Consider the following 14,900-nt stretch of genomic DNA (forward strand, 5'->3'; position numbering starts at 1 on the left):
TGCTCTAAAAAGGACTATTTACAAAATGTTTCTAATAACACAGATTTATTATTTACAGTCTAGATCCATGACAGGTGACACGACTGGTCCTAACTAATTGATACACTGACACTTAATATAAACGTTGTTTTTTTATTAAAGAATTTTTTTTATAATTCTGTTGTGGATATATTCTTACTGTACGGCTGTTAAAGGGAATAATAATAATAATAATAATAATAATAATTGTCCAAAATAACAATATACCCCATTGTTATATCAACCGAGGGGATAATAACAACTGACCTCACAGACACCTTCAAGGCCCTGAACATTCCTAGGAACATCTTCGTTGCCTGTCAGAGGGCGGTACTGCTGCAGACCTGCCACATCACCAGAAAATTTCTCAGTGGAAACTGTTAAAGGGACTACGGTGAATTTTGTTTCTCTTTAGCGAAACTCGACCCTGGCAGCGCCAGAGAATGAATACTCGTTCATTTCTAACATAATAATAATAATAATAATAAGGCTTGTCTTCGAGTCCGAAGATTAGTCAGGAATGCAATATTTCCCGTGAATACGCAGCCCCAACTGTGACCTACATGTCTTGCCACATCCAGGGAAAGCATAACCATTGTCCGCCGGGTGTCAATTAAGATTTTCTTTTCGCCGTCTGCATCTGTACTCGGCAGTGGATTTTCTTTTGGTCTCAAATGTGTATACTGCGGCCTTTGTGAAAGATCTCCAGCTGACTCATTCTGAGGCCACGTGCCACCAGGTGCTCTCTTCCATGTCAGACAAGTTGGCGCCCAAGCTGGTCTTTAAAGCGTTTCCGCGTTTACGTTCGTCCCCATACGGGATACGTGCCCTGCCCAGCGTAACTGTCGGACCATATGAAGTCCCTCTATACTGCTTATACCGGCAATTGCAAGGACATCGCTGTTTATAGTGCGGTGTAGCCACCGTATAGTGTATAAGCTCTCAACGAAACATATCCTGCTTCCAATGGTATGCGTCTCACGAAGCGTCTGTGAACCTGTAGCCTCTGTGAACCTGTAGCCTCTGTGAACCTGTAGCCTCTGTGAACCTGTAGCCTCTGTGAACCTGTAGCCTCTGTGAATCTGTAGCCTCTGTGAACCTGTAGCCTCTGTGAACCTGTAGCCTCTGTGAACCTGTAGCCTCTGTGAACCTGTAGCCTCTGTGAACCTGTAGCCTCTGTGAACCTGTAGCTTCTGTGAACCTGTAGCCTCTGTGAACCAGTCCTTCTTATTGTCTTTACGTGTGGCTTAGATATTGAGTCCGGTAGAGACGTTAAAATTGGAAAGAGCAGGGCCGAAGGCTTATAAAGCTTCTAACGAGAGGGGTCTCGTCAGCCCAAAAAAAGATAGAAGGACAACTCTCAACCTCTGGCGCCTTGCGGTTGTAAACTTAGGGGTGTGGTGGCTGAGTGGTTAAAAGCTTGGCTTCAGAATGGATGGGTCTAGAGTTAGAATCCTCATTCAAATTCAGATCTCTTATTTAGGGATTTTTAGGACACAACTCTGATGGCTACCTGACATAAGTTGAGAAAACGTAGGAGCGGTTGGTCGTTGTGCTGGCCATATGACACCCTCATTAAAAGTGGGCCAGGGGAAAAGATGGCCTTTACATTATCTGCAGACTCTAAAAAAAATATATATGTACTGTTATGGGGCGATTTGTAATTAGTTATTTGTTTCATAGAAAGGGAAAGTTTTGACGTTTTGACTTAGACAAAATGACGCGACCAGTAAACGCAAGACTAAAATGTTTTGTTTGTTTTACATAATTCGGATGTTCCTTCAGAGTTGAAGATAGTTTACTTCCTAGTCCAAACCTCCCGCAGGACGACGGGGGATGGGAGCGGGCAGGGTTTGAACCCTCGACCGTCGATAAATCCGAACGACAGTCCAGCGCGCAAACCGCACGACCAGGCAGCCATCCGACTTGGATTTTAGGAAGAATACATAAATGTGAACACAATACATATAAAGGCTTTAGATATTAGAGAGAGTAAAGTTTTATGGACGTAGAGAGTTTAGCTTGACGACATTCGACGATTCCCTCCGTTATTATAAAACTTCCTACATTTGACTTCAACATTCACTATTACAAAAAAGGAATCAAGAAACAAAAATAAGGGAAATAGCTTGTACACTATTGGTAGATTTATTTTTAAGGGCAAAGTTTGTCCCTTTAAGCTTTTTTTTTTGTTTTTGTTTTTTTTTTTTTTTTGTTTTTTTAGAGGATTTTTTTTTATATGAATCCTTGTTGGAGTAATAAGCAAGCTATTTTCAGGTTAGCTAATGTTTTTAAAAATTATATTATTTTGGCAAAGGAGATTGTTTCAGCTAATAAGTGCATTAAAAAATAAGTTGCGTTTTCTCGAGAGGCTTCTGATATAATAAGGGCTCGAAGCTTTAAGAAAAAAGATTTTTTTAAGTATCTACACAACATGATTCTTTTACACTTTTTAGAACTCCAGAAGGTCTAAAATTTATCGCCTATCCTTCATCGCTATGTTGACGAAAAAAAAAGGTCAGACCTCTTACTATAAGACCTGTTACTATAAGACCTCCTCCCTAAAAGGCCTCTAAATATAAGACCTTTTGCTGTAAGTCGCGCTACTATAAGACCTCATACTGTATGACCTATTTCTATAAGACCTGTTACTATAAGACCTCTTACTGCAAGGCCACTTACTGTAAGATCTCTTACTATAAGACCTTTTACTGCAAGAACTTTTACTGTACTACCTCTTACTTTGTGACCTCTTACTGTAAGACCTATTTTGTATGACCTCTTACTGTATGACCTCTTACTATAAGACCTGTTAATATAAGACCTCTTACTGTATAAACTCTTACTATAAGACCTATTACTGTAAGATCTATTACTGTTAGACCTTGTACTGAAAACTAAAATATTTTTATAACGACTACTTAAACTTAATTTGGGTTATATAAAAAAAGGGCATGCATTTATCTATACCAATTTTAACCATTTTCCAATTTAAAAAAAATCATTATTAAAGTTTAACCCTAACAGGCTAGAGAAATACAAATGATAAAAAAAAAATTCCTCCTGAACATGGTAAATAATTACGGAGAGATAGAGTTAAAATTATAGACAAAACACTATTTCTAAAAATAAAAAAACAACAACTTTTTCTTGTATTGTGCCGTTAATTTAATTTTATATTTAATTACGCTCTTGAAACAATTTCGATAGACACGACGGTCCTCCCCCAGACCCTCAGCTGGCTAAGGGAAGCGCGACTGATTTTTATTTTCATTTACGCGGGCGACACTGGTAAACCTTTGAGAAACACTGGCGTAATCATTTCATTTAATGAGGAGACAACTGTTAACTTAAAAAGATGGATTACTAAAGTTGACAACGCTGACAGCTTCCGGATCATATTTTCCCGTCTGTATCCTGACGTCCGCTATAAGATCTCATAACAGCATCCTCAAGCTATGAGTTTATTTTGCATATTAAATTTCATGAGACATCATTGCATAATAGCTGTCCAAAATAATGACAATGATAATAATAAATATACTAAATTTGTGTTATGTTATAAAATAATTAAATAGAATACTTAGCTTAACATTAAAAACAGTACCCTTCCAAGACATAACTATCTATCGGGCAGATGATGTAAAGAGCAGCAGTCCACGAAGGTGTCATGTGGCCAGCACAACGACGAACCGCTCTTATATTTCCCCAAATACTGTCAGGTATTCATCTTCTCTAGGTTGTGATTGTAAGTTATAAAAGAGGGAAAACTCGCTATAAAGAAATGTGGGGGTGATGTCATGGAAGCTAGAGAAAAGCATAAGGAGAAAAAAAAAACTATGAGAGATTTTAAAATAACTAAACAATATCGCTAAATGAATGAATTAATAATTTTTTTGTGTTACAAGCAAAAGAAAGAAAGACCTTGTGGTCTATAGGGCAGATGATTCTGTGGTCTACAGTTAACGAGGGTGTCATGTGGCTAGCACAACGACCAATTGCCTTTACTTTTCCCCAACTAACGTCTGGTACCCATTAGAGCTGGGTGGACTCAGAGGCGCCCGAAGATCCAAAAATTAAAAAACCCAGTCTTCACCAGGATTCGAACAGGAAGTCAGGCGCTTTACCACTCAGCCACCGCACCTCCTACATGCATAAGAGCTCATATATAATACATTTTACAGTGCACATAGTTAATACATACATTATAAAACACACAGCTTATCAATACATTATCATCCAGTACTCAGAATATTGTCGGTATGTAGGTTATATAATTCAAGCACCAATTCTTGTTAGGTGCACAATTTTGAACGCACCTTCTTTGTCGCATTGCTTTTTAGCTGATGGAGTTTTTCTGTTATTATGCTGATATAACGTTTCTTTGAGTTTCGTCTGTGTACCCCTGTTTAGGGTGTGTATCTAAGACATTACTGCATCTTGCAGTTGTTTCGCTTTAACTCTTTCTCTCCGTAATTATTTACCACATTCTGGTGGAATCAACGCTGGTATCGTCAGTTAGGAGAGAAAGAGTTAAATTTGTCTTTCTTACTTTTTTACAAGGAGTTAGTGATGGGATTGTAGGTTTAAAGCTTCACTAGAGTGGTGTCAGCAGTGGGACAGAGTTGTGCGTTTGCTGTGTAGATGACAACTACTTACTAATGTGTTGTGTTGGAAGTATGGGGCATCAAGGTGCACACGGATTATTTGATTTACATAACTTGTATATTATAATACTTGTTAAATTCAATAATATAGTACTTTATCAGCGTGTTCATTGTAAATTACATTCATATTAAACATTATATTAATATGTTAACATTTAGTCAATCATTTATTTTACGCACCAAGGTTCATATTGAATGTGAGGGGCCCGGGCAAGCGAGCTGAGGCTTAAAACGCAACTCTGACAGATATACAACAAAAAGTTATGAAACTCTTGTAAAAGATCGAATCAAGCAAAACAAATTTTGTGACATAAAGCGTTAAATAGCGGCATTACCTTCAATTTTGATAATTAAAGATGAGTGCAGTCTTTCACATGACTACGCAAACCCAGTCACGATCTGTATATTTTTCAACACCTGATGCAGACAACGCCGTTATATACAGTGGGTCTACTTAAAAGTTTCGTTACGTCTTCTGCGCCTACTAGGGCTTTTTCTTTGGTTCTTAAATGTGTCCAGAGGCCTCCGTGACCGCTGACCAACTGTCTTCTTCGGATGCCATTAGCTGCCAGCTATTTTCGTAAGTTGTCAAGTAAATCAAAGCGAATGAATCTTGAAGCGAGCCTAATTCATGATTAAGAGAATGTCTGCAAGAGATAAATTAACAAGGATATATTACATCACATTTTATGTGATTTGAAAATCTGATACTTGGTATGCACAGTTTCATAAACCCTAATTAAACTGATTAGGTATACATTACATACAAATCGTGTGAGTATTTATAACAGTGTGCATACTCCGAAATGATAATGGCTATGCTAAACCAGATTTGTCAGGGTCCTAGTAAAATTAAAAAATGGGTATTCATAAGACATAAAACCAATTTTTAAACCTAATAATTTAGCTTTTAAGCTTGTAATCTACGTACAGCGCACGCATGAGCATGCGGCAATAAAACGAAGATAGACACAGACTTAGCAAATAAATGGAGATAACTTTACCAACAATACTTTTCCTATATGGGAATGGTGTGCTTTTAATACCTTCTGTGCGGGCTGGCGATACGAATGATACCAGAGACCTGGACGGCTGCAAAGACCTGTGTGGACAATGGCGTGAATTGCCTTGCTCGTGTGACCCCAAGTGTCCAGTGTATAATGTCTGCTGTGAAGACTTCGAAGCGGAATGTCCTGAGATCGTCCATATTAGCGAGGCACAATACGCTGGACTGATTCGATCCAAAGTGAAATGTATTGACGATAACTTTGTGATAACCAGCTGTTCAGAAACGGAAATCGTTAGCGATACGTCTAGCATATTGCATACTAACAGAGCATTCTCTAATAGCACACTGCCAAAACAAGACAAGTACCTAGAATCTATACTAAACTTAATTCCTGTTCTTGATCTTTCAACTGGATTTTCTTTTATAAATAGAACCGTTTTTAATTGTCACAAAGGTAAACATTCCGAAGCTATTAATTGGGACATTGCTATCCCAGATAATGAACATCTATTTAACTTCCACACTAATCAATTACATCTTGAGGAAATCAATAAAATAAGGTCTGTGTATCTCTCTCCTTGGCATAAATGGAAAAACGTATCCACGCCCTTCTGCTCAGTGGGCAGCATCGACACATGCTCTAAAGTGAATGCTTCTTTAGAATCAAAATGTAAATCTTTTATTTCTTATGTCTGGAATAAAGATTTAGTAGTTTTCAACAATAAATACTGCGCTTATTGCAATGAGATTCATGACATCTCTACACTAGACAAATTCTGGAGAAATAACAAGCATAAATACAAGTTTGATGTGGTCATGTCTATAACTGAGGCGGACGTCACGCTAGCGTTTGTTGGAAATTTATTTCTGTCGAGCAACTGGGAAACTATCCAGTGTAATAGAGAGGGGCAGAACCACTTAAATAACAATTATAACCAATATAAAAAATGTGAAGTTAGTTGTCAGCAAGGATTCGCATGGCGCCCTAAACGACAATGCCAAGAATCCCTTATTCTCCAAATCGCTATATCGACCGCCATGTTTTCACCAGGAGGAACAAATGCAAAAATATTAGCCGATTCTGTGCATTGTTTTTTAGCCAAAGTTTTAAGGTTAGATATTGACTCAATCTTAAACTTCTCAAAGGTTGATCGTTTTTACGACATTAAAGGGAATTTCTATTACGTAGAACTGTTGGTTTACAACAGGGGATCGATTTTCATGCCCGATAGTCTGATGACTAAAAACTTTATTGATCTTCTGGGTAAAAATATTCTAGAAAATCGAGTTTCAGCTACAAAAAGGAACCTGGATCTAGGACCGGAAGTTAAAACTGCGCCGGGTCCTTTAAAAGTTTGCGGGATGTTGTTTAATGCCAAATATAAAAATTCCGAAAGATTTCAAAAAGAATATGGGACAATGTTTTGTAGTCAGGATGTGAATGAGACTTCTGCTGACAACGAAACGAATCAAATCATTTGCCAATTTCATCTTTCTCGTTGTGCCTGTATGAAGCATATTCTCTTTCATGTATTACGCATACATCTATTTGTAGTCATCGTTTCATCTTTTATTTAGGGTCGAAAACAATATTATGTATTAGAGATTTTCAAAACATGGAGGTAAATCTATTGATAGCAATCATTTCTGGTGTATCCGGCGTACAAACTAAACGGAAGTGTGGACACACTGAATAGTGTTGTTCATATTTCGGACGGGCATTAAGAGCTGAAGAAAATCTACTTCTTAGTCCAAACGTCCAGAAGGGCAACGAGAGATTGGAGCGGGTAAGGTGTGCACCTTGACCATCGAGAGTCCAGCACGCATTCCGCAGGAACAGGCAGCCATCCGATGTTTCTAAAACGTTCAATGATTATTTTTGTGCAATGTTTTCGACACTTGTTGGACACTTAGTTTAGTATGGCACTATAATAGACCGGAAGTGAACGCATATAGTGACGATATGGACGTTGTGATTAGAGATTAGTGTGGACTTTCATATTAGCTATTGCAAGGCTCTCAAAGGGATAACATCATTGTCAGTGACTGACTCGACTGTGGCCCATTCTGCATTAAAGATTTGTTTATATTTTCATCTTGAGTGAACTTAAGTCTTTGAGACTTTGATCTTGTTTGTTATCGTATACTGCCTTGTGGCGGACCGCATGCGGACTCGCAAATGTAAAACATCTTACAAGCTACTCACGCCTCTAGAATTGTTAAAGTAAAGTTTCCCTTTGCGATCTTTGGGGCAGATAATGTTAAGGTCATGTTTCTTTGGCCAACGGTTAACGAGCAGGGTGTTATGTGGCTAGCACAACGACAAACCGCATTTACTTTCCCCAAGTCAGGTGCCCATTAGAGTTTGGTGGACTCAGGGGTGCCCTAAAAATCCGAAATTCAAAATCCTAGTCTTCACCGGGATTCGAACCCAGGATTTCCGGTTCGGAAACCAAGCCCTTAACCATTCGACCACCGCGACCCCCTAGAATTGTCAAGGTATTTAGAAATGCATCAAATACATCTTATTGCACATGCATCCGTTACACACTGCAAAATATGAAATTCTTATTTATTTCTGCCTGTAACTTTAATTAAGTTGGCAACTTTGGAGTTCAGTTCAGCGTCCGATTCACTGATCATAAAGAGCAGGGGTTCTCAACCTGTGAATCGCGACCCCCTTGGGGGTCGATTGACGATTTGCCCGGGGTCGCCAAAGACCATTGAAAAAATGGATTGTTATTGTCTATTCTTCTAATGTTGTGTTTGTCGCGGCTAATTGGGGGATTGTAAAAAGGGGTCGCCGAGCATAAAAGGTTGAGAACCGCTGATAAAGAGGATAAGCTTCAATGTGAACCTTGCTTAAAAATCTGATGTTACTGAAGGAAGATTCCTTTTTCTTTTTTTTTTTTTAGAGATGCAAATGTCACACTTTTAGTGCAAAATACGAATTTACCTTTACCTTTACATATCCCTGTTGGGGCACCAAGCGAGACTCGTCGACCGTCGTCCTCCGTTCCTCTCTGTCTTTTGCCTTGTTTAGAACCTCTTCCAATGGCGGGCCCGTCCATTCTTTTATGTTGTCCTCCCATCGCTTTCTCTGTCTGCCTCTTCTTCTTTTTCCTGGTACTGTTTCCTGAAGGAAGGTCTTTGCGAGCCCCGAAGACCTTGTAATATGGCCATAGATTTTAATCCGCTTACTGCTTATTAAATGAAGTTTTATATTAAAGTCCTCTTGTATACAGACTAAATACATATTACAAAGCTTATATCAGCTCTGTCTGTCTGTTGTTGTACATGTCATTTCTCTAAAAGCCATTCTAGGATCGAGTTGAAATTGTGCACAATTATTTATTGTCGTAGACAAGATATGAATCCATTAAAAGAAATGTAACCAACAATCCAATTAACTACTGGTAATTAATTATTAAGCTAAAAAACAACAAAATGCATTATACAGTTAATCTCCAAAATTGTATAGCTGCATTAAATACATTTTCTCTATTAAATATTAATTTCTATTCGTGAAACCAACAACATATAGTAAGGATTCTGTGAGAAGTACACTAGCAATGTACCCTAGCAGGAAGTGGCCCCATGAGGAGAATTATATGAAAACTTATTTTTTTACAATCTTATATCCTATCTTATCTTATATAATACAGACGTTACTTCAAAAAAGAAGATACTTACGTCCTGCGCGTCATGCATTCAGTCATGCATATTAACCAATGACTTAAATTCTGCCAAGTCACTGGTTTTCCTGGCTAGCTCAGGCAACCCATTCCATGCTCTAATACCTCTAGGGAAACATATCAGTTGTAATATTGAAAAACACAAATTTAAGCAATTTAATGTTACATAGTATATGTTTTCATGTTTCATTGGCTATAAAGGGAAAACAATATAGATTGAAAACAAATTCTCAAACACATATTAAAAAGATTAAGATTTTGATATTTGAAGTGTGTTTAAACAAAACACACTGAGCATCCACTGTATATTTATAAGCTTATCAATTTGTAAAATCATATACTGCACTTTGTTTTCTAATTCTCTTTTTTTTTGGGTCGTAGTCATTATTAAGCATTTTCTAAAGTTTGTTGGCTTAAAAAAGTCTATAGACTCAATCCCCATGTCATAATTAGCTATTCATGAGAGGCTAAATTAAAAAAAAAAAAGATTAATCCTATACATAATAAAAATAAGGTAAACATAATGTTATAAGATAATACTGGGGAAAAAAACTGGAACGATCCTAGTGTCACTGAGACCCAGTCATGTTTTTGGTCTAATTCATTTATTTCCTATCAGAAATCAGGTTCTCATCTTGATTCTTAATGGTGGCTTTGTAATTTGTTGATATTTCTTCAAGATCTTAAATAAAATAATGTAAACATTTATAATTATTATTATAATATTTTTTTCACTTAACCATATATCAATGGGATTGTCATATGCCAATATATATGATAATATTGGTTAAAACAAAGAAATCTATGTTCTAACTCAAGTCATAATGCCTGTTGATTCATATTGTTATGACTTTGCCATGCGCACCGCCATCCAAGATAGTGCAGAAAGAAGGTGCGCACTATCAGTGACCAGACAAGTCGGATGTTGACATAAGAGACTAACGATTTCCGTCCAAGTAGAGAGCCAATATGGAGATGCTGTACTCAAGGCAGATGCCCCTTTGTGTTTGTCATGTCTCAGTGTAAATAAACGTCTTTGTCTCGTTGAGTTGCCTCACTTAAGTTATTACAATATATAAGTAATTGATTCCCACAGAGTGATATCCTGCTTTGTACTCTGGGAGTGTACGTTACAAAAAAAAAAAAAAATAAACATTAAAAAAAAATGCTACAAGTATTAAATCTCTTAAATAATTATAATACTAAGATATTTTATGTTTCTAGATCAGTTAAGTTTTACTTTGCAATAATTTTTATAAATGTGTTATTACTAACATTTTCCAAACAAATATTTTTCTTCAATATTCGGCAATGATGTCACTTTCAGACAAAATAAAATAATAAAACGCAACTGTACAAAATAAACAGCAGTGGCGAAACGTCAACAAACATGATCTTAAACAAAAACATAAGAAAAAAATTTATAAAATGTAATAGTTCTTCTTTTATATTTATTTTTAGAAACGCACTCTGACAGTGTACAAAGTGGGGTATAGTTAAATAGTAGCTATTGATTTTGTCTGCTGAAACCATATCTACTATAAAGAAACTAAGTTATTATTAGATCAGATTGTATCACGTCATATTTATCTCACGTGGTTTTCAAACACAATATAAAAGAAAACCTCATCACGGCAGAGCAGAGATTTTCGGGTTTGTCTTTAACTCAGCTATTCAAAAAGATCAATACCAAAAAGTAATCTAATTGAAAATAATATAATCAACATTTAAACACTGTGTTACACCGCTCCGAACTATCGAAATACAAACAAGATCGAATCGTAGCTTTACATATTACAATTAAATCAAATGAAGTCTGTTTCGGTTCTTCGGAGCTGTGTTTTTATATTAGTTTTTTCTGCAACGAAAACAATGATGAAATACGAACTGCAAAAGGATGAAAGCTGTCAGGACATTTGTGGGAAATGGAAAGAATCGCCTTGTTCTTGTGATCCAAAGTGTCTTGTATTCGGCAACTGCTGTGAAGACTTTGAAGTGGAATGTTCAGGAATGGCTGAAGAAAGCAAGTCAAAATACGCCGGACTTCTAAATTCTGAGGTGAAATGTATTTACGATAAATTTCTCATAACTAGCTGTTCAGCTACAGATACTGAAAGCCAAAATTCTACTTCTTTAGTTAGAATGAAAAAGGTAGATGTTCAAACCAAGCAAGACGAACTTTTTAAAGATTTTTTGCTAAACGAAATTCCGGTGCTAGATGTTTCAACAGGTCTCTCTTTCATTAATAAAGCTGTTTTTAGTTGTAACGGAGGCAACCTTTCCAATGCTTTGAACTGGAATATACTTGTCAAAACATTTGAAATAATTTATGACTTTCAAACTAAAGAAATTCTGCTTGAAAACCTAAAAAAAAACGAGAATAATTGGGTATATCAACCTCCTTTTCAATATAATAAAAATTTAGTAGCAGAAACCTGCCTAAATATCAGCGCCACTTCTTGCTCTAAAACAGAGCATCCGTTATACTCAAAGTGTAAATCATTCATTTCGTACGTAAGTCACGTAGACGTAGACGAACATCCCATAATTTTTAAAAATAAGTACTGCGCTCAATGCAATGGTCTTACAAATGTTTCAGTTTTTAAAGGCTTATCAAAAAATACAAATCATGGATCTGACTTCGAAGTACTTTTGTCTGTAAGCGAGACGAGGATTGATCTAGTAGGAAGAAAACCCAATTCGGGAAGCTATTGGAAAAATATTCAGTGTAACAAAAGTGCTAACAATGAGTATAAGCTATCTTTACAATGTGACGCCATCTGTCCATCTGGATTTGTACTTCGTCCGTACAAACAGTGCAAAATGCCACTTTCTCTTCAAATAGCCATATCGACGAACATCATTTTACCGGGAAAAACTGATGTCAAAATATGGACAGATTATGTGCACTGTTTTTTAACTCAAGTGTTAGAAGTAGATATAGAGACTGTACTGAACTATTCGCAAGTCAATCGACTTTACTACATCGAAGAATCTTTTTATTGGATAGAAATGTTAGCTTATGAAAAAGGATCGGATTTAGAACCCCAAATTAAAACGATCAGAAAAAGTATTAATCTGCTCGCTGATAGTCTTTCGGAATTTGTTGCTACAAGAGACAGTAAAAACTTGATATTTAAACTCAACTCTTCACTGGAATCTATCAAAATGTGTGGACTTGTGGTAGATATCAAGGAAAAAGAGTTGAGCCCAAATAAAAACGACAAAGGTTTGTTTTGCAGAGATATTTTCCTAACAACTGGTCAAGAGACGGTGAAAACCCAAAAAAACTGCCTTATACAGTTTTCACGGTGTTCTTCGATACATATCCTTCTGTTTTATTTTTCAATTCAACTTTCTGGTTTATGGATCGTATCATTTTTCATATACAGCTAGAGTACACTTTTAAAATCAACTTTCAAAATGCATTTTTGTTTTTGGTTGTCATATTTATGTTTGCTATTTGGTTGAGTCAAGCTTTTTTTTGTCATATTTCGGATGTTCCTGAAAGCTTATTACGTCGGGCGTCCTTATTCCAACCACGCTCAGGATGGATAGCAGGGTTTGAACACGAGACAATAGACAAAACTGTTTGAGGAGCATACCAGACGAACAAGCAGCCATCAAGCTGTGGTTCGCGTATGTATGTATGCATCTAAGTATGTATACATGTATGTATGTGTGTATGTATGTATGTATGCAGGGCCGGTCTTAGGCCACTGCAACCTATGCGGTCGTAGGGCCCCACGCTAATTCTAGGTGTAATTATTAAATTGCAAAAAATATACGAAAAATTCCAGGAAATCTCCTGAATTTATTAAAATTTATTAAAATCTCCTGTAAACTTAGAAAAATCTCCTAAAAATATACACAATTTTCATTTGTGGGTGTCATTCAATGCGGAAAACGCCAACCCTAAGCGCTATAAAAGGCATTGTCAGTTTTCATGTAATAAAATGTAATGATCGGGCAAACTTTCACCTTAATCGGAAGTTCCAATACTTTATTTACTTTTTTAGTCACGGAATATAAATATGTCATAGGTTGCAAGGTTCGTAAAGTACAGTTAATTTGATCGCAACTTTGTGCTTAGTAAAGAATGAATAAAATTCAAAGTCGAATTTATTTTCTAGTACAAAATCTTAATTTTCACAATTAATTCTGCATTATTATTTCTAAAATATGCTACCACTCTTCACGATAGCGTATATTTTTAAAATGGCATATAGTTCGTTCAACGTGGTTCAATGTTGACCACTTTTGTCATCCACGGGGGCAGATGGATTAGCACCGGGGTTTTGTGCCTCCTCATATGGCTGGTGAGACCTATGTGAGCCCGGAATGTTCGGCTGCACACTGGGCAGGTTATTCCAGCTGGAGCTGGAGTCATTTGTCTTGATTTTTTCTTTGACGAGCTTCTTCTGCCAGCGTTGTTCTATCAACCTCTGCAATTTGTGCGTCAGTTTTAAAAGCGCGACACCATGATGCTCATTCCTAGTGCTTCCATCTTCCAGGTGGATAGGGTTAATGCTGAAGGCTTTAACAGAGAAGATTTAATGGTGTCCCTGGAGTGTTTTCTTTGTCCAATTAGTGAGTTCAATTCAAAGTGCTTCACCACTCAGCCATCTCGCCTCCCCTGGCCTAATTGATGTCTTATAATTGAGCTAATTGTTTTGAAAAGGCTCAATCTCTTTTTTTTTTTTTCTGGTCAAGAAATTACAATTCATTTAATATCCACTAATTTGTAGTCACTTTAAAAAAACAAACAAAAAAACATGAGTGGTCAAGAAATTACAATTCATTTAATATCCACTAATTTGTAGTCACTTTCAAAAAAAACAATAAATAAATAAATAAAACATGAGTAGTCAAGAAATTACAATTCATTTAATATCCACTAATTTGTAGTCACTTTCATAAAAAATAAAAAATAAAACATGAGTGGTCAAGAAATTACAATTCATTTAATATCTACTAATTTGTAGACATTTAAAAAAAACAAAAAACAAAACAAAAACAAGAGTGGTTAAGAAATTACAATTCATTTAATATCTACTAATTTGACAACGCTAAGGTTGTCAATTGTAGTCAACCTGAATGTAAGTTATCTTATCTTGTAGACATTTTCAAAAAAACTAAATAAAGCAAAAAGAACTCTGTAGTGTAATTGTATCCAATTAGTTTATGTTTCCTTTCAAGCACTTGGCATTTGTCGTTGTCACTTTATGGCTAAAGGGGACATAATGTATTGAACTTGGTGGTAGTGCGAAGAGGAAAAAGTGACTGATTTCATCCTAAGCCTCCATTCTGTCTCGTCAAATAGTATTTTAGACATATAATAATATTTAATTTTACACAACAGAACCTCATCTTTTCTATGAAGTAATACAGAGAAAAAGGACTTCCTTGATAAGTAGACTCAGTATTATTGCTTCAACAGTAACAATCTTCAACATAAATGAGTTCATTAACAAAGTTGCACAGCAACATAAATGAGTTCATTAACAAAGT

Source organism: Biomphalaria glabrata, chromosome 5, assembly GCF_947242115.1.
Source record: "Biomphalaria glabrata chromosome 5, xgBioGlab47.1, whole genome shotgun sequence".
NCBI lineage: Eukaryota > Metazoa > Mollusca > Gastropoda > Planorbidae > Biomphalaria > Biomphalaria glabrata.